General features: G+C 35.0%; 1 protein-coding gene across 3 annotated transcripts in view; it reads left to right on the top strand.

Moving 5' to 3' along the window:
* Nucleotides 1-22,318, top strand: part of LOC138710511 (solute carrier family 23 member 1-like) — a 340,117-nt gene that overhangs the window by 194,068 nt on the left and 123,731 nt on the right. Inside the window, exon 1 of one of the 3 annotated variants that reach the window (XM_069841458.1) lies at nucleotides 14,980-15,047. The exons of 1 other annotated variant lie outside the window; for it this stretch is intronic. The gene's annotated coding sequence lies outside the window, so the exon portion shown is untranslated. Of the gene's footprint in view, nucleotides 1-14,979; nucleotides 15,048-22,318 lie in introns of those variants that run through there. One more of the 3 variants, XM_069841456.1, reaches the window with a different exon arrangement.

Genomic DNA, 22,318 nt, shown 5'->3' with positions numbered 1-22,318 from the left:
CTTGTCAGTAAACATACAGCATTTTTCATCTTATCGATTAGACATTAATATCAATTCCATTACTTCAACACTGAAATAGTAAATAAATCTTTTTTACACAGTTCGTTTAGTTTGCTTTTATCAAAATAGCCTATTGTGTAAAATAAATTTTCTTTATAGGAATAAGCCTACAAACTAGAGGAAATTTTCTGTGAGTGTTTCAAACAGAGAAGCATGAAGAATAAAAATTATAGAGGAACAATGAAATAGTATCCTTATACAGAGTGGAAGTGAAATAGCCTTGCAGATTTCCAGAGCGAATTCATGTTGTACGTAACAAAAACTATAATATTATATTGGTAGAAAGTTCATAGTTTTTTTTTTTCAGAAAAAAAAGGTTTATTCTCAAATGTTTAACAATATATTATTCGGTAACTATTGAGAATATGATCGCGATTTTTGTCCATATAGATAGGAGATCTAATAAAGAATAATTTATCCCTCTGGTGTATTTCAATAGCGTGGACGGTTTTCGTGTAAATTTAATTTTAAATACCCCTAAATTCAAGCCATTATTGCACGAAGCGTAGGAGTTGCAACGTCTTGGCAGATAGCAGCTTACGTGCGGAGACTCACGGATTTCGTTGACCTCTTACATCTGTATCACGAGTAGAGTGTATTAGTGACGATGTTGCCAGACTGCTGAAACTTCAAACTTAATTTTCTAATGAACTATGCCTTTAATCACAAAACGTAACATAGGTTTTCTATTCATTTACATGTACCCTACTGTCCATTTCAATCTGCAAGGTTATTTCACTTCCACTCTGTATAAATACATTTTCTTAGTAGAAATAAGTCTACAAACTAGAGGAAATTTTCTGTGAGCGTTTCAAACAGAGAAACATTAAGAATAAAAATAATAAAGGAACAATGAAATAGTGTCCTTATAAATACATAATGCATAAATACAAAACGCAGATATGCAACTAATAGGCATCCATAATAAAGTACTTATTAAGCATGCACTAGTAAGTATAGTTTTTCTTCCAATAATTTATAATGAAAATTAATTTATACTCAGATATATAGGCAAGCATACCTTCAAATTAACAGATCTAAGTAACAGCGGTATACGTTCTTACTTACATAATAATGTCAAGGTTGGCTGTTTGTGTTCTTAACGTTTCAATAATAATCAATAAGTGTTTGAAGTTTTCGCTTATTGCATTTGTTTGTCTTGCTCTAATCGTTATGTTGCATCACATGTTAGTTCCCAGTATAGTAAGATTAACAATTTTCTGTTTATTTTCAATATTAACATTCTTACAATTTGCTTCCATGCATTCTTACATCAGTAAAAATTGCTAGAGGTCACGTATATCCCTTAATATAATATTATTACCGAAGAAATGTTAAGTTGTTTACATAAACAATTACTTCACTGTACTAATATTAAGGGGGGTAATGAGTGAAATTTCTACTTTCTACATTTTTCAAGCTACGGCCTTGATTGTTTGTACACATAATCAATGTGTGATAGATGATGATGTGGTGAAGGTTCATTTTCGTAAATCAGTTTCTGAGTTATTAACAAAAATATTCTGAAAAATTTGCATATTTCAAAATGAAATGTGTCGCTCAATTTTTTTAGTAAAATTGTTTGCATTTTTTTTTTGCAAGACCAGTGGCATATTAAGAAAAACATCACGCATTAGTTTTCCTATATATTTACTACAAAAGAGGGAACAAATGTTTATATCCACTGCATAGGCCTACCTAAAATAGAAATTTTCCATCGCCACTATAAATATTTCATTTTTTATTTTAAAAAGTATTCATTTAATCATAAAACACCACCACCGTGTATGTAGAATATGCAGTAATAATTTATGTTCCTAGCATAAAAATTGTAAGATTATTTACACTTCGAACCTGACAAAATGTGCTGAGAAAATAAGTGTGAGCTTGTAAAATTTAATGGAACTGAAGTTCAGAAGTGCAGTCATTGATATATTGCGTAATTTTTATGCTTTTGAGCGCCGCAGAACATTGAAACTTGCTCAGCATATAAATAAGAGAATGCCGATTCATTTTTTTTACAAGAAAACGAAAATGCGATTTTTTACTGAAAATTACCAAAATTTCACCCGTCACTTCCCATAAACTATGTATTTTTTCCTCAATTGACTAGTTTCGATATGGTTTGCATCACCTTCTGAATTCTAGTGAACATGACAAAAACTCTCAACGTACAACCAAGACACACAAACAAACATGCAATAATTGTAACGACTTCTACATTGGAAAAACAGGAAGATCTTTTTAAACACAATACAAGGAACATATCAGAGGCATAATATCACACAATATTAGTAAAAATTGCTGTGCATAAGCAGATAGACTAACAGACAGATAGACAACATGGCTGAAACTAGGTACCGTCATTTCCCATAACTATGGTGCTGGAACACAACTATGGTCCACGATACAACTATTATAAGAACATGGTAGAAGTAACATAGACCGTTCGTAAATAGCTGCAGTGATTTGACTTCAAACTACAGTACAGCAAAAATATAGATAAACGAGGTACTGCGTTATTGAGTACAAAATTTGAATAGACCATAGTTGTGTTCCAGGACCATAGCTTTGGGAAATGACGGTATTACTTTGGTCATCAGTCAGATGTCCCTTGAGAACAAATAGCTGGAACCATTACCTGCATATAATTTTATGAGTGCAATGACCTATTTATTTAATTTTATCATAGTAGATATACATTATGAACAACCAAAAGTACCTGTTACAATATTTTTCATAAAGCAGATTTACAGCTGTAACACTGTAGTGAAGATATGACAAAGTACAAAAAACATATATTCTTGTCAGTCTGATAATTTATATCACGAACTGGGTACTTTGTTTCATAAATTATTCTTAAAATATGCTATACAGAACGAGAAAGTACGTGCCTCGTGAGACAATGTTATTTACAATAATTACAAAGTTGCCTTTAGTGCTGCAAAGAATTGCGACCAAGGTAATTCTGTTTAAGAACTTTGACTTCCTAGAGAATTAAAATTACTGATAAAGACGGATAAGCGACATACATAATGTTTACATTTTTTCCAAGTCTTGATATATGTAGAAAAACAGAGCCATTAAATTCGCAACAATTCCGACAGACTAGGTGACATACTGCTTTGGTTATCAACTAGTAGCGTCAGGAAGAAAGAAATTTGTTATGCAAATAGAACAACAATGTTGACAATACATACGGCTCAAATAAATAACTCTGGAAATTAATTAGAATATAAATTTGTAATTTAGCTCACAACAAATACCGTATGCTCATGTCAAAACTCCCCCCCCCCCAAAATAAAAATTTTAGATGTGCAAGGGACACGATTTTGAGGAGAAACAAGTTAATTTAGTTTTCGAGGGGGAAGTTCAAAACCACTGCTGATTGAATTTTCTGTTCCACCCCTTCATCTACTTCTGATTGAGGTTCTGGCTGATACATCTGTTATCATGCAGTGCATCTCATCTGACGATATGTGTCAGAGGAAAATAGTAAAAAGTTACACACTACGAGTACATCTTAAGTCCCATTGGTGGAATGGGTTATTATGCAATGAAAGGAACTGACCGTCCTACTCCATTATTTCCTGGCTTAATTCCTCATTCCTTATTAGTGTTACTTATGAGATTCCAACCAGACTAAGGACCGCTGACTAAAAAAAAAAAAGCACACACATACATACATACACACATACATACATACATACATACATACATACATACATACATACATCCTTAGTCGGCCTGGGTGACGCAGTCGGTATAATGGTGGCCTTCTGTGCCCGAGGTTGAGGGTTCAATCCTAGCCCAGGTCGATGGCATTTAAGTGTGCTTAAATGTAACAGGATCATGTCAGTAGATGCGTCAGTAGATGCACTGCCATGTAAAAGAACTCCTGCGGGATAAAATTTCGGCACAACGACGACGCTGATATAATCTCGACAGTTGCGAGCGTCGTTAAATAAAACATAATTACATTACATACGTTACATACATACATTACATACTTACATTATCTACATACATACATACATACGTACATACGATTCACCCCAACCCCACTTTTGAATTTCAAATTGCACTCCCTGTCTTCAAATGCATCATTTTAAAGGGGATGATAAACCCTATCCGTCTATAAAAAAAATTATTCCGTCCATGAGCCTGAAACGTACCATTAATTAATGAATTAAGATTTAGTTGATATTAGACCAGTCATGTCAACTGATGCCCATATGGGCAAGCGCGCGCTTTAGAGCTCAGGAGAGCCTGAGCTATATACAGGATGGCCAGCACTGATTCAAGGATAAAGGGAAGAGAACTTATTAAAACTACATTCATGTTAATTTTTAGATTTGTCTGAGAAGTATAAGTGGATTATAAGAATTTAAGTTTCAATTTTAATGCTCATTTTTCACGGGTTTCTTTTTTATTCAAAAGCAGTATTTTCTCAACTTTTTACAGAAAGGTGAAATTTTCAGAAATGCTTATTTAGTAGCCTTACAGGTACTGAAACAATGTTTTCGTAAATCTAATATATCGTAAATATGTATTACTGAAGATACGTATTGAAAATTTTGAAAATATTCGCATGGAGAACGTTTGTAAGAAAATGAATTAACAAAGGAACTACTGTTACATCATAAACAAAGATAGCACATGTGTTGTAAAAACGTTAGCTCTATAGCTTCAGCAGATTTCGAGAAAATAATTTAATATTCTGATGATAGGAAGTTGCACACCAATGTCACCTTAAAAGCATAATGTGATAAGGGTTTTGTTATGTAATATTAGTTACAGTTGAAACATATACCTAGGTAACTTTGCTTTGTACTGTAATATTGTTTTGATTAGTTTATTGATTACTTTTATAAGGCTAAAGATACCATCAAGATCAATTTCAACTTACCATGTCATACTTAATCTCTTTCTTTGGGATATCACTTTCTTCATGAATGATGTTTCATTCACTTATTATAGTATAGTTTTACTACTATGAAATTTATGTGAATATTCCTTTTTAACTCTTTATTATGTTATTAACTGCAATATTAAGAAACTGGTGTTAATACTTTGTTTTACAGACAATATAGATAATACCAACAAGCAAATAGCTATATAAAATAACGACACAAAATTTCACGTTGTTTGAAGTTTGTACACCACTGTTTTCTTAATCCAACAGGCTCCTTATTCATATACATAATCCTTGCTCCTTCCATACCTAGCGCTTGATGCCAGCGCACGACGTCAAGGTCAGAAAAGTGCGCTTGGTTTGACATCACTGTATTAGACCGTTTTATGAAGGTACTGTGCTACTATTATGTGTATTAGAAAACAGATTTGTTGTTTGCCTAATGTGACTGTAGTTACTGTTACAGTGGAATTGTCCGTCGGTTTTTTAAGTTAATTTATGCTCGACCATGCCGAAATGTAGTAATTACACACCTGGTAGCAGTCCTTTAATGCAAGTCATTAAAGTACACCTACTCATTAAAGTACAGATGTTCAGCCAATGACAACTCAGCTTACAGGTGTTCAGCCAATGACAAGTCAGCTTTGTACCGTTATAAAACCGCAAGTATCGATTATTCTCGGATATGCAATCGAAAGAGAATTAGCGAAAAGCCACGGAGGCTGGAAATGCAATACTGTCGCAGAAGGTTATGTTCTGTTACTATAATAATTAGCGTTAATTGTAAATAATATTCAAATAAATTCAATTTGTCATCTCGTTTTTCAATGTCAAATTCAATAATCAAGGTTATATCAAGTTTAACGGGATTACATCAAGGTCAATGACATTATTGTTCCTCGGAAAAAATCAATACTTTCGCGTCTGCGCACATCTCACAATTCACGACCTAGAACAAGGTTACTTCTGATCTTGTCAGATACAAATAAAATGTATACATCTGAATAATTTCAAGTTAGAAATATGGTCGAGCATAAAAAGTCGTATGAAACTCGCCTATAATGGTAATTAAGAAGCTCGTATGAAAATTATGAAATTCGCTTGCGCTCGTTTCATAAACATCCATACTCGCTTCTTAATTACTGTCACTATAGGCTCGTTGCACGCTTTAACATCTTAGGTCATAATGCGTGTGTAGGATCTTTGGGCATTTACCAGTAGAGCGGGAACTATTATTATGATTCTATTTCTATTGCTTTTGTTATAAATGGCTTGTATTAATTTTAAACCCTGTAATCGTAATATTGTTGTTCATTAAAACGTATCAGAATCACAACACTAGTTCACAACTTATTGACAAATACCAGAGCCACCGACATAGAAACTCGGAGCCTTAGGTCAACACTGCAAAGAACTGTCGAACAGAGGCCTACGATCCAAATCCATGTGTCTGTGTTAATGTCGATTTTCAAGGTAAATTAATTTCATACAAGTGTGCGTTGATGACATTATGCTCGCGGTCGTAGTAAATGTTCATTGTTTATGTATTATAAGCTAAGTGCGTAATGGCGATAAAAATAAGACAATACATGCAAATAAAGTATCTGTAATCTCTGGAAATTTTTAAGCTTAATGACGACAAAGTGACTGATAATTCTTTTAGACATTAATATTTTATAAATTACATTTCCATAGCCTTGCTTGTGGTTTGTGGTCGAGCACAAATATTGTTCGAGTCAAGTTGTAGAATCTCGCCTGATACAGTATATGTATAAATAAAGTTAATCAGCTGATTTTCAAGGTGATGGCTCTTTGTAAACACTTATTTTGTGACCTCACCAGAAGTAGGTATGTTTTTTCACTCTTGGCTTAACTGTATTTACGGATTTACATTTTAATACTTTGATCTGTGTGTTTATATGTTTACTTTATTGCATAGTATACATTCTTAATTTACTTATTTTATGTAGTTATATTTATTTAAAATTTCATTTTAAAATAATTAAGGAGAACAGAATTATTATGGTGATTGGCCAGGCTGAACCAAAACTGGCTTCCTCGACATCTTAAATATTTATAGGAAAACACGACAGATAATCGCATGAGTTATTAAAATGAATATGATAACCTAGAATTTTCGCTTTACAGGTGAAACACCATAAAAGCGACAAAACATCGTCAATTTGCTAGCTACAAATTTGGTCGACTTCAGAATACGCTACCGAGAAAGTACGTCATTTTTGCTTTACTGATGTAGGCCACTTATTTTTCATACAAGGAACATTTTATTTATCTATTTATTTATTCGTTTGTTCGTTGTTCGTTTCTTTCTTTCTTTCTTTTTATTTTTATTTATTTATTTATTTATTTAACCTTACATCATCAATAAAAACATAAATGCTTTTAATTAATTTATTTTCAATGGTACAGTCTTTGTATAAAAGTACTTATGCAATATTCTGAAACTCAAAACACTATTTCGGATTCCGTAATAAATTACATCAATACTCTGAAACTTGATCATATCCAAATACCTTTTTATAATTTAATATCGAAAATGTACATGTGATAACACAACCAAAGCACTATTTTGTCAAATTGTCAAATCCGTTTTCAAACAGTTATCTATTTTGCTAGGGCCTTAGCCTCTGCTCAGCGTAGCCAAACGTAGGAATACTTCGGCTTGTAACTGTAGGTGGCTCTGTAAATATCCAAAGATCCTACACATGCGGTAAGACGTAACATGTTAAAGCCTGTATCCCTGATCACATATATGTCATATTGGCCGTTCCCATGTTTTTAATTGGTTATTTAACGATGCTGTATCAACTACTGTACTAGGTTATTTAGCGTCGATGGATTTGGTGATAGTAACATGGTATTTGGCGACATGAGTCGAGGATTCGCCATAGATTACCTGACATTCGCCTTACGGTTGGGGAAACCTAAAAAAAACCCAACCAGGTAATTAACTCAAGCGGGAATCGAACCCACGCCCGAGCGCAATTCCTGATCGGGAGGCATACGCCTCAGCCGTCTGAGCTACGGTGGTGGCTATCCTCAGGTTATGAAATAAGATATGAAAGAGAACAACAGTAGGATCTCCACTATAGAAAATAAATTTTTTGGTAACGACCGCTAGATGGAATAACGGTTGCAAGCTATTACTCGATAAAATTTCATCAGGGTTATAACGTGACTTCTTTTGCAGTCGTTAGATGGCAGCATAGTAAAACTGATAAAAATTGTTGTCCTGAAAGTGCATTAGGCTGATGATCAGGACTTGTATAAATAAACCTAAAAAAAAGTCGGACAATTTCTGGACAACAGGAACTTCAGTCATACCGGGCAAACAAAGATACTCATATGTTTTTTTCAGTATATACGAAAGTAGCGCAGAATTTTTATGATAAAGTCTAATATGAACTACTAGGAGTCCACACCTGTGGAATAACTGTTAGCGCGTCTGGCCGCGAAACTAGGCTTCGATTTCCGGTCGGGACAAGTTACCTGGTTGAGGTTTTTCCTGGGTTTTCCCTCAACCCAATATGAGCAAATGCTGGGTAACTTTCGGTGTTGCACCCCGGACTCATTTCACCGGCATTACCACCTTCATCTCATTTAGACGGTAAATAACCTTAGATGATAATAAAATGTCGTAAGATAACCTAATAAATAAATCAACTACTAGGCCTCTACTTTAATTCGTAAAATGTTACGTTTCTGGCCCTATCTCAGAAACGAATGGGCCGAATTATTATTATTATTATTATTATTATTATTATTATTATTATTATTATTATTATTATTATTATTGTAGAAGAATACGTTTTATCGTTCCCTTTAAAATGATGACAGGGCGTGCAATTTTAAATTCAAATGTGGTGGTAGAGTAAAGGGTTGTAACAGAAGATTCAATGACCAGTGGTTTTGAACTTCCACCTCAAAAACCAATTATACGCGTTTTTACTCAAAATCGTGTCCTCTGCATATCTAAATTATTCAACTTCGAAAGTTTTGAAATGAAAACGGGAGATATATATATAGGCACACACACGAGAGTCACTCCAAAAGTAATGGACAACATTTATTTAAAAATTACATATTTATCCTACAGTTTTGCTGTTTTCATACAATGTAGATACATTCTTTAGGAACAAAATGTCACTTTTCCATATAATCCCCGTCCCTTTCAACTGCCTTACGCCACCTTGGAAGGAGAGCCTGTATACCTGTACGGTGAAAGTCTGGATCAACACGTCTGAGCCATTCTTTAGCAGCGTGCACGAGGGTGTCGTCATCTTCAAATCTCATTCCGCGAAGGGATTCCTTCAGTTTACCAAAGAGATGGTAATCGCATGCGACCAGATCAGGACTGTAAGTGTTGTCCATCCAAATTTTCTGTTCTGGTGTGTGTGTGACTGACATGTAGCCGTGCGTTATCGTTCAATAGCAGAAAATCCTGCTTCTGCCAATAATGTCGAACATGACTCCGTCGCCTTGAAGTTTCTTAAGAGTTCTCTGGTTCAAAGTAATGGAGCCATGTTTTATCTCCTGTCGCAATTCTTGTAAGAAAGTCATCCACCATTCTCATACTGGTCCAAAAATTCGCTGCACACTATTTTTCGGGTTTCTTTGTGGACTTCTGTCAATATCCCAGGAGCCCACCTGGCACAAACATTTCTTAACCCCAACTGTTTCAATATTCTGCACACACTTGCTTCTCCTATTTCAATTCTTTCACTGTTACGCGTTTGTCAGTCACAATCATATTGTTAACGCGCTGCACATTGTCAGGACTTCGTGCAGTGCACAATCTGCCGCTGAGAGGAGTATCCCAAATATTGACGTGCCCTCTTTCACCAGATAATCTGCTTGCCCTCCGACTAACCGTAATGCGATCGACAGCTGCATCTCCATACACCTTTTTCAACCTCTTGTGAATGTTTCCCACTGTCTCGTTCTCACAGCACAGGAACTCGATAAAAGCATTTTGCTTCTGACGAATGTCAAGTACAGCAGCCATCTTGAAGGAGTGCTATCATGGCGCCACTCATGGGAAAAGACTTAAATTAAATTTGAATACAAGCGGGAAGGATGTATCTATGACCACTATAAATTGCAAAGGTGTAAAATAAAAAATAAATTAAAAAGAAAATGTGCATTACTTTTGGAGTACATGTTAAATTAAAAAAAAAAAAACATGGCGTGACAGTCCATATAAGAAACGCGAGGGCTTTCATTTGGGCGCGCTATCCCCTAACGTCGCGACGCGTCGTGTCATTCGGGGTGAAATTTATCCATCATTTGGGCGAGAATTTCAAAAGCAAATGTATCATTCGGGCGAGTGTGGCAAGGAATCAGCCATAAATATTGAAGAATAACAACCTATAACTTACATTTAGTATTAAAAAGTTAACACATATTTAAAAATACAGACCTTTACTAAACAAGAGTGACATACAGTTCAAAAATTAATAACTTTTAATAAATAATGTAATTACTTGTTTTGGTATCTATAACCCAAGCGCTGAATGTAATCCAAGCGACTTCCTGAAATGTTTCTTATGTAAACTTAATTCGTTTTATAGTATATTTTACCAGTCTCCTAGCTACATTCTTGTTAATTGAATCAATTTTTATATGGCTCTCTGTTTGGAATTCCATTAGTGTTCGGATTACAACGTGAATGTATGGGTGCGGACGATAAAAGTGTTTATTATAATCGGCTATAAAAAAAGGCACAGGACCATTACTTGTCCTTGGATTTTCGGCCGGCGGAGCAGCCCGGAGTTCAGATGGGAATGTCGTATCTTTAGAAATGTAGTTATATAAACCATACATACATATAAGCATATTCTGTACTCTATAAACCATACATTCAATAAACTAAACGAATTCAAAATATTTCTTTAACCAATTTCGCCCAGAACGGCTCTCGCTGACAAAATTATTTCTGTCATCGCAAACTTAACACCCTCTCCACTATATAGCCACTGCTGTTTTTCTCTGAGGTTTTCTTCAATCGTAAGGCAAGTGCAAGGTAATCTATAGCGACTCCTTTATCTCAGCTCGCCAAGTATCACTTTGCTATTACAAATTTTACCGACGACAGATGACCTGCAATTCATACAACATCTTTAAGGGAAGAGTATGGTCAAGTATGGTGAAAAAACCAGTACATTTTGTTTTTCCTTTAAGTACTCTTTTAAATATGAAGAACACATTATATAAATTTTAACATGGATTTATGGCCTTGTGAACTGCTGTGACAACATTTTCAACGCTCTGGTGCACAGGATTTTTAAATGACACTACTTTGATTGGAATTTTCAGTACCATTTGTTTCATATATGAAAACTACATTACATAAAATTTAATACACATTTATGGCACAGTCAGCTGCTGTGGCACCATTTTCAAAATTGTCGTGCACAAGGTTTTTAAATGACTCTACTCTTTGATTGCAATTTCCCGTAACTAAGTTTACTTTATCTATACAAAAAGTTAAATATCTTCGGAGTTATTAACGCTACGTGCATGATATTTGGTATACAAATTCTATAGGCTATTAGAAAACTTTTCTCTAGAATATGAATTTGTTATTTGAACTGAATTGAATTGAATTCAATTCAATTTAAGAGAGGGAAGGCCATAACAACCCAAGCACCGCGACCTAAAAGATCTAATGCGAATCCCCGTCACAGTATCCGATCAGTCTAATAGTTTGATGTTCTTAATGAACTGGATCAAACTACGGACTGGGACAGTTGATAGCTCATCAAGCTTTGGGAAATGTTTTCCAAAGATGAGAGCTCTTTGATGAGAGAGTGCAATGCAGTCGCAAAATAGATGAGCTAAAGACTCTTCTCTCTGAGAACAACGAGTATAATTTGGGTTAATATTATGTCCCACCCTGTACAGGTTCTTCTTGTGCGAACAGTGTCCTGTAAGGAATCCTACTGCCCAGCGGAGCTGTTTTTTGCTCAATTTTAACTGATCACCTGACTTTTTTTTATGAAAATCTCTCATAAAGACCTTTGAGTATCTACACCCCTCACTTGAGTTCCAAGAGTTTTTGTGTTTTTTGAGAGCCCAGTCCCTGATAACCTGCTTTAATGGTCTTAGAGATAGTCCCAGCACATGCTCAGGTTCTATGAATGGAATCTCGGTTCCTTTTTTGGCAGCTTCATCTGGTCTTTCGTTACCACGAACCCTTGTGAGTACCAATATCACCTTAAAGGGGATAGGCTGGTCAATTTGTGATGAATTTTCATGAAAAATACAATTATTTTTTTATATTTTATCTGGATACCCTAATTCTTTCTGTAAATTTTGATGTAACACTCAATTGTGTGCAATGACTTTTTACCCGTCAAATCAGCTGCTATATAAATGTCTGCACTGTGAACCATGTTGCCAAAATAATAGGTACTGGATTGAAGAAATTAGTCGGAGAAAGTAGTAAGATGGGTATAATACTTGGTGGGGTGCCAAAGGTAGTCTGAAAGCCAAAATTATAGAAACCTTACAGCGTTACTATAGAAATAGTATAGTCCAAAATCTAGGCAATGTGCAGGCTATGAGGTCTAATATATATGCTACATTATACCACTGCTCCTCTACAGATGATGAACCCCGGCATATAAAGTGTCCAACAGGTGAAGAAAGTTGGTGTTTTTACAATAGGACGATTGCAAAGGGTGAGAACCCTGGAAAACATGGTGACCGTATACATACACCAATCAATGAAAATATACTTAAAGCAGTTATTCCTCTCTATAGTAGACTAGCACATGAATCTCATCTTGAAAGATGTGTGGAAGGAAAAACTCAAAATTCAAACGAGTCGATACACAACATAATTTGGTCAAAGTGTCCTAAGACTACATTTGTTCATAGACATCGAATTGAATTAGCTGTTCGAAAGGCAGTGGCAGAATATAATTCTGGATTATACTGTACTGTTGTACGACTACAGAAAGAAAGTGGTCTGTCACCAGGTAGAAACACCATAGATATAGCTAGGAGAAGAGATGAAAGAAGAACTAACCTGTACATGACTCGCACCACTGAAAAATATAAGAAGTATAGACAGATTGTCAGATCAGCTAAACTGAGGGTTGAACAAAAGAAAATAGAAAAGGAAGGTACCACATACAGTGCTGGAGGATTTTAGAAGACCATAGGCCAACAGAAGATCGGTAAGTTTAAAAAAGTATCAGTTACTGTATAAAAAGCACTTGCAACTTTGACTTCAGTTTTCTCAATAATCATATTTTTCTGTATTTATGAACTTCACTATTGAATAACTCTGAAACTATTAGAGATAAAGAGCTGAAATTTTTAGCATATGTTCATCATTACATTATCTGCATTTGGGGGATGATGAATGTGATCTGAATATCAGTATGATAATCAATTATTTGTTTATAATTGTGCAACATTTTTTTGTTAGAATTCATTTAGACAGCATTTTGAAGTAGTAAAATGCGTCCTAGGAAAATAGAAATATCCACAAATGTAGATTATGATACCAGCTTCACTTTAAAAAAAGATTCATGAATTTATCTCCAATACTTCCAGAGTTATTAAAAAAATAATATATCCTCATAAAGTAAATTTTTTTTGTTTGCAACAATTATTAAATGTTAATAACAATTTATTAGTATATTGTGGGCATTGTGTGAATATGAAGTACATGCTGTGAAAGTTTCACAATTCTAAATGTAAAAATGTGGAAATTACAAAACTGACCAGCCTATCCCCTTAAAGCATAATGCGATAAGAGTTTTGATATGTAATATTAGTAACAGTTAAAACATATATCTAGGTAACTTTGCTTTGTACTATAATATTGGTTTCATTAGTTTACTGATTACTTTTATAAGGCTAAAGATACCATCAATATCAATTCCAACTTAACATGTCATATTCAATCTCTTTTTTTGGGATATCACTTTCTTTATGGATGATGGATGTGTTTCATTCACTTAATACAATAGGCCTATAGTTGTAGGTACTATGGAATTTATATTAATATTCCTTCTTTACTCTTTATTATGTTATTAACGTTTAAAACACAACTGCAATATTAAGAAATTGGTGTTAGTGCTTTTGTTTTGCAAACAATATAGAACATATCAAACATAAGGAAGTCATATGAAAATAACGACATAAAATTTCACGTTCCGCTTAAAGTTTGTACACCAATATTTTCATAATCTAACAGGCTGCTTATTTATATACATAATCCTTTCTCCTTCCATACCTAGCAATTAATGCCCACGGACGACGTCAAGGCCAGAAAAATGCGCTTGCTTTGACATCACTGGCGTAAGACTTTGATTTTGCGCTAATTGATTCAAAATCTCTCGTTCCCGCGTGTCACTCTGTATAAACGCAACTCTAAAAGATGTAATTGTTTACCGTATCTTCCAATTCTGAAAACCAATATCAAAATTGTGCTCAAGACTATTCAAGGGACGTAAGTTTAGGGGTCAAATGTCATAGAAATTTTGAATTCACCTTTAAAATGGCTGAAATATACCCATTTAGTGAATTATTATTTTCTATTTTTTTATTTCAAAATCTGAATCCCAAATTCTTTTTCAGAAACTAATCTCCAACTTCACTTGTTATAGCGATGATATTTCTACATACAAAAAATTAAAACTTTGTGTCACTTAGGAAAACAATGTCAAATTTCACTACCTACTAACTCAAAATAGTTGTCATTTTTATGAAGTCATTAATTTTAATTTCCTTCATATATACATCATAATTTCCTTCATTTTAAAGTACATATTAAATCTAATGATAGACAATGTTTAATTAATTCCAGCAACGATAAAAGTTGAAGTCAAGATGTGTGACGTTTCTATAAAGTTAGTTAGTTTTTTTTTTTTTTTTTTTTTTTAAAGGGAGGGAGAGAAGCGTTTCAGTGCTATTGGTGGGTTGTGTAAGTTACTGCGTCAATGCTAAGCTCACACATTCCGATGGGAATTGCAAGCGACTCCTTGCCTCAGTTTCATCGCGGTGGTGAAAGGCGTTGTTTCGTGAAGGGCGACGGGTAGGTTGCCCGCTGATTGCTGGTTGAGACGCGATCTCACATTGAAGTTCACTCGAGCAATGCTTTTAAGTTTCCATCGACTGTGGTGGTTGTGTGGCGTCCAGTGATGTGAAGTGTGCCATCTCGTGTAGTGGGATCTGCTAGGGTTGAGCCATTACAAAAGTAGTAAATATTGCGAAATTTTCCAGCTAATGGAAACTCTGATCTGCGTATGTTGCGATTAGAAAATACAATTTTAACAATAGACTGAACACTTTTTCATATTTTCATGGTTCAATAGAATACATATATTTGGCATGAAGGATATACAAACACTTGGAAGAACTGTGCTAGTAGCAGTACCAATAATAATAATAATAATAATAATAATAATAATAATAATAATAATAATAATAATAATAATAATAATAATAATACGTATGAACGAGACTGAGACCTTTATAATGTAGGAATTTGATAGCTTCATTGTTTAGTTCTTACTGGTACATCGGTCATCATTCTGTTGTTGCATCCGATGTCCGCGGGTTCAAATCCGGGTAAGGTTGATGAATTTAAAGCGGCGATAAAATCTTCAGCATGGCTTCCTCCGGGGGGGGGGGGAATAAAACTGTGGACCCCATACCGTAGATTTGCGTTATGTCAAAGACCCCGTGGTCCTTGATAGAGAAAAATGCAAAATTTATCGGCCATTTTTCGCTCACGTTGAATTTCGATTTTGAATTATTTCTGCAGTAGAAAGAGCCGTTAAATAAAACGCAACTCCCACGAATAACTGAAATGCATGTGGAACACTAACTAAAACATAAATAAGAACAATCATGCAAGCTCCGGTCGCGAGTTTCGAATTCCACCTTACGCGTGAATGTTTTGTGTACACTACACATACAGTAGTCAGTATGCTGTCGGTGTTATCATACTGAATATACCTCACGTAATCGTCTTATAGCAGAGATATAAGAAAATAAAATCATATGTGTTGCCCGTAACACCGAAACCCCGGTGTAACTCAGGTGGTAGGCGCGTTTTCCTGTTCATTCCGAGTGGATTCATTTCCGCTTTGGTTGATTGTATAGGTGGGGTTTTTCTAAATTTTCCCCGTCTTAAGCCGAATATCAGGTAATTTCATGGCTAAACTTTGATCTCATTTCTCCAATTATTATCTCCTGAAGGAAGCCGGAAATGCAGCTGCTGGCTGTTGAAAGTTCTGCTTGAGGTACAGTATCAATCCGAGCGTACTCTTCTTCTCGGATGTCATTGAAAGATTTCTTATTAAAGAAGTGCATCATTCAAACCAATTGCTTCTCACTTTTCGTCACGCAATGAAATATTCCTACACATTATTAGGAGAAAACATCAATGCTGAAGATAGTGCATTACTTGATTGATGCAGTCAAGAGGTTTTATCTTCAGCGAATAAATATATTAGTAGGGCCTAAATAAATAAATACATACATAAATAAATGTGAGAAAACTAACATAAGAAATAAATAAGGCCACTCATCCAACCATCCACCTGTCTGTCTGTTTCTGTGCCTGTCTGTCTATCTGTCTCTGTGCCTATCATGTCAGTCTGTATGTATCCATTCATCAATCCTTCCATCGGATTACCTACATGTCTACTACAATCAATCTATTTCTCTAAGATTATATTTAACTTGTTTCGTTACCTGTAGCTATGTATGTATGTATGTATGTATGTATGTATGTATGTATGTATGTATGTATGTATGTATGTATGTATGTATGTATGTATGTATGTATGTATGCATGTATGCATGTATGCATGTATGTATGTATGTATGTATGTATGTATGTACGAGCCACCGGCGTGACTCAGTCGGTTAAGGCGCTTGCCTGCCGGTCTGAAGTTGCGCTCGGGCGCGGGTTCGATCCTCGCTTAGGCTGATTACCTGGTTGGGTATTTTCCGAGGTTTTCTCCACCGTAAGATGAATGCCAGGTAATCTATGGCGAATCCTCGGTTTCATCTCGCCAAATACCATCTCGTTATCACCAATCTCATCGACGCTAAATAATCTCATAATTGATTATTTATTTTTATTTTATTGGGTTATTTTACGACGCTGTATCAACATCTAGGTTATTTAGAGTCTGAATGTGATGAAGGTGATAATGCCGGTGAAATGAGTCCGGAGTCCAGCACCGAAAGTTACCCAGCCTCATAGTTGATATAGCGTCGTTAAATAACCAACTAACATAAAAAACGTACGTAACGTATGTATGTATGTATGTATGACGGTTAGAATGGTGACACCGATACCACTGAGAACAACTTCAGTAATTGAATATACAGAGTCATAGAGGAACGGGCGATTATAAAGTAGTTGGATATTGACTCAAGAATTTATTTTTCCAAATTACATAAGTTACGTGGAGGGAGGTGGGATATGATGGTCGAGTCTGGATTAATCTTGCACAGCATAGGGACCGATAACGGGCTTATGTGAGGGCAGCAATGAACCTGCGGGTTCCTTAAAAGCCAAAAGTAAGCGAGTAAGTATGTGAGATCATGAAATACATGGTCTGCCATTTATTTTTTTGAAAATTAATGACCACCACTGAGATGGAAATGTGCTTCGTCAGACATCCACAAAGCAGCCCCGGGCATAAGAGGGGAAGTGAGAGGGACCTCCGTCCATATCCTTTTTGCTTACACCGCCTTATAAACAAACGCGCAGTACCCGAGGCTCTGTGCACTAGTGGTGTATTTTAGGCGACCAACGCGAGCCGAAAGTTCGTAAAAGCTATAATGCTCACCTGATACAATCTGTCATTGACCTTCTTGTCTGCTCGTACCGCACCAAAACATTACTGTCCCAGCCGGGGAAGGTGGAGTGGGGAGTTAAGTTGTCTGCAGTGACTCAATCAAGTTAATAACGCCCAGGCCTGCATTAAAATCAATCTTCATCCATGCGATTTAAAATCTCCTCACAAAACGCTTCCGGTTAAGAATATCGCGATGTTTTATTTGATACTTGTGCTTAATTTTAACACCGTTTGTAGTTAAGGACACTGCATGTGGTCTCAATTATGCATGCAGAGAAATGCGATAACTAGAATAGGCCTACTGTACGCAGAACTGAAAAAGAACGCGAAAGTTAAAAGAATTACGTCATAGAGCTGTCTTTGAATGACATTTTGACAACGTCCGAGTCTTAATTGTCAAAATCTGACAAGCACTATGTCGCGGAAAAACACGATACTTTTTAATTCATTGCAGCCGATGCCGTGAACATGACACTTAGAGGCCGGCTTACGAAAAAAGTTGTTCCTTAATGACTGTGGCAGCCATTCTAAAGCCAAGACTATCTAGACCATGTAGACTTGACGTAGGACTAAAATTGTTCAAAATTAATTCAACTTCTCCGCATAATACACAACATGCTTCATACGAGGGTCGTGCAATCGCTATCTGTAAAAACTTCACAATTTAGATTACAACATATTCCGTTTGTTTGTGGCGTGACAACCCATGACGGGTAAAGACTGACTAGCTGATTGTTGACCTCACGTCCACTTGCCTTATGCAGAAGTGGACGATCATACAAGTAGCTTTATTGCTTTATTGATATTGTTCACAAAAGTACAAAACTTAATAATTTAACAAAAGATCTATATACAAATGTAGTTCTACATAATAAATATAGATAGATAGATAGATAGATAGATAGATAGATAGATAGATAGATAGATAGATAGATAGATAGATAGATAGATAGATAGATAGATAGATAGATAGATAGATAGATAGATAGATAGATAGATAGATAGATAGATAGATAGATAGATAGATAGATAGATAGATAGATAGATAGATAGATAGATAGATAGATAGATAGATAGATAGATAGATAGATAGATAGATAGATAGATAGATAGATAGATAGATAGATAGATAGATAGATAGATAGATAGATAGATAGATAGATAGATAGATAGATAGATAGATAGATAGATAGATAGATAGATAGATAGATAGATAGATAGATAGATAGATAGATAGATAGATAGATAGATAGATAGATAGATAGATAGATAGATAGATAGATAGATAGATAGATAGATAGATAGATAGATAGATAGATAGATAGATAGATAGATAGATAGATAGATAGATAGATAGATAGATAGATAGATAGATAGATAGATAGATAGATAGATAGATAGATAGATAGATAGATAGATAGATAGATAGATAGATAGATAGATAGATAGATAGATAGATAGATAGATAGATAGATAGATAGATAGATAGATAGATAGATAGATAGCTTTATTGATATTGTTCACAAAAGTACAAAACTTAATAATTTAACAAAAGATCTAAATACAAATGTAGTTGTACATAATAAATATACAATTTCCTAAACTAATTAATCTATCGCAAATCTCAATAATTTATTGGTTCAAACTTGCACTTACGTCTTGTTTTAGTGCATGTTTAAACCAATCGTGATAATCCTTAAGACTTTAAACCTTAATTATTTGCTCCTTTTCAAAAATCTAATTGTAATATTTAGGTCTTATTTTACATAATAATTTATTATTCCAAGTAGATGATCAGATGTCGACATACTGTAAGTCATGAACCTGAAATAGCTGAATCGGTACATTCCATATGTAGGTTAATCTTTCTTTCTTACAATATTTTCATGTCAGCAGAAAACATAATAAATATACAATTTCCTAAACTAATTAATCTATCGCACATCTCAATAATTTATTGGTTCAAACTTGCACTTACGTCTTGTTTTAGTGCATGTTTAAACCAATCGTGATAACCCTTAAGACTTTAAACCTTAATTATTTGCTCCTTTTCAAAAATCTAGTTGTAATATTTAGGTCTTATTTTACATAATAATTTATTATTCCAATTAGAGATCATACAAGTAGTATCGAGGTAACATGTGGTCAGCACGATGATCCCCCAGCCGTTGTAGCTGGTTTTCGAAACCTGATTTCCTTACTTTTCGTAGATGGTTATTTTACGACGCTTTATCAACTGATATGGTTATCTAGCTTCTGAGTAAGATGAAGATGATAATGCTAGCGAGATGAATCCAAGGTCCAGCGCCGAAAGTTACCCAGCATTTTCTTTTAATGGGTTGAGGAAAAATCTCGGAAAAATCTCAACCACACAACTTGTCCCAACCGGGATTTAAACTCGGATCTGCTAGTTACAAGGTCAGACGTGCTAACAGTTACTCCACAGCGGTAGACCCTATCGCAGTTCCCCAAATTCATCACGATGCTGGGTGAACACCGGTCTCGTACACTGGGCGAAATTTCATTAGAAAATTCCTTCTCTATGACGACTGGAATCAGACCTTCTTCGTAACTTGAGCCTAGATATGATGCCTTGGACCACGACGCTACGGCAATTGCAATACACTATCCATTTCAAATTAAATAACCGTAGTAGAGTAAAATTACACAGCACTTAAACATGATGTAGAAGTTGCGAGTTCGATATCCGCTTTCTTACAACTGTACATTTGCGTTCAATGATATCTGATCTACAATTTTCTGATCGTGTAAGCTAACTTTCTAACCACTGGAACTTTCACAAATCCAAAGATATAACAAATTGACGAACTTTGAAATAATCCCGCTAGTTCTCAATAGGCGTCAATCTCATTGGAACGGTAAAAAGTGTTGAGAGAAATGAAGATGTTGATTAAGAAGGCTATAAGTTACTGTATTCTCATAATTGACAGTAGACCTATAATCTGCATCAATTGAATATGCACTTCAAGGTCAATGCATAGTTGCCGCTTCGGTTCAGTCACAATATGTTTACGGAAAGAGAATTTCCAGCGAACTTCGTGCATAGCGTGCTATCCCCTGAATGCAAACATTAACATATATTATTTTTTTCCTATAAAGTGACACCTGCATAAAACAGATTAATCTCCAGTACAATACAACCGTCCTTGAAGAAATGTACCCGTTATGAAAACACTGATCCCTCTGACCCTGTATAATATATCTGCATAAAATAGTTTAATACAACCATTCTTTAAAATATGAGAAATATGCACATTATGCAAACGTTGGCTCTTACGGTACATGTTTAATATACTCTTCCACAAAATAGATTAATCCCCAGTACAATACAGTCAATCTTTAAAAATCAGAAATATATGTTTTCGAGATATTCGTCCATATAATAGGCTATGTTAAATACTCATATAATATGACTCCGCAAAATAGATAATCTCAATAAAATATAGTCGTTCTTTGAATAAATGAGAAATATACCCATTAAGAAAACATTAGCCCATACATGTTAAATATATAGTGCATAAATGTTATCTTTCCACGTTCGCGGACGTAAAGCGGAAACGGCAGAGTACAACACAGTTCTCCACATGCGAGCGTGGAAAGTTAAAATATATTCATTATAATATGCCTGCACGAAATATAATTATTCATTCCTAGTGCAATACAACGTCGCAACATGTTCTTATCGAAGTCATTGAGATCTGTCACATGACGATGTCGTTTGATTGCTTTCCTAGCAGAAGAACATTTCACAAGATGTTTTTAGATGATTTCACGAAACCTTGTTTACATTACGTTTGGAAATTCCACACATATTTGCAGTCAGATCTTGAGATTTTCTAAATTCGATTGTGGCAATTTTTTTGGGATGTTTCGCTAGAGCTTTAAGAAAGTTACACAGATTATAAACGGTCTTTTTGCTGTGACTTCGCAAATCAGATTGTCCCATTCATTTGCGTTTTTAACTGGTATACTGTAGGTAGCAGATGATCCAGCCTTACCCTCCATAATGCCAAAACGAGCAATAAACGACATTAGCAAAATAAAAATGAAAAATAATAAAACAATGCAATATACAGGAATTTAAAGAGCAATGACACTGCACAATTAACACGCTGCTTTTAATTTTGCTATCGGTAAAGACTGATGTTCCTCATATGCATATAGCACCACTATTTGACACTGCGTGACCTATGCTGATTCAAGACATGTGTGGGCTGGGGTAGAGGTAACACATTCACTCGCAACATAACGAGAAATTTTAAGGTTCGCGGTGCGGAGGGGCAAGGCATTGAATTTGACCTTCAGATGCATTTTCTACTGACGCAGAAAACCTAAACCTAGTCCTTTTTACAATCATTAGAAAGGGATGAAATTTTGAATTCTATAATGCGAGTTTATTTCTACCATTGGCGACACTGACTGTGATCTTCGCCACTTACTCATGGAATTAATAATAACTAAAGAA

Source organism: Periplaneta americana, chromosome 12 (assembly GCF_040183065.1).
Source record: "Periplaneta americana isolate PAMFEO1 chromosome 12, P.americana_PAMFEO1_priV1, whole genome shotgun sequence".
Classification (NCBI taxonomy): Eukaryota; Metazoa; Arthropoda; class Insecta; order Blattodea; family Blattidae; genus Periplaneta; species Periplaneta americana.
The sequence above is the reverse complement of the archived record's forward strand: the minus strand, read 5'-3'. Positions and strand labels throughout refer to the sequence as shown.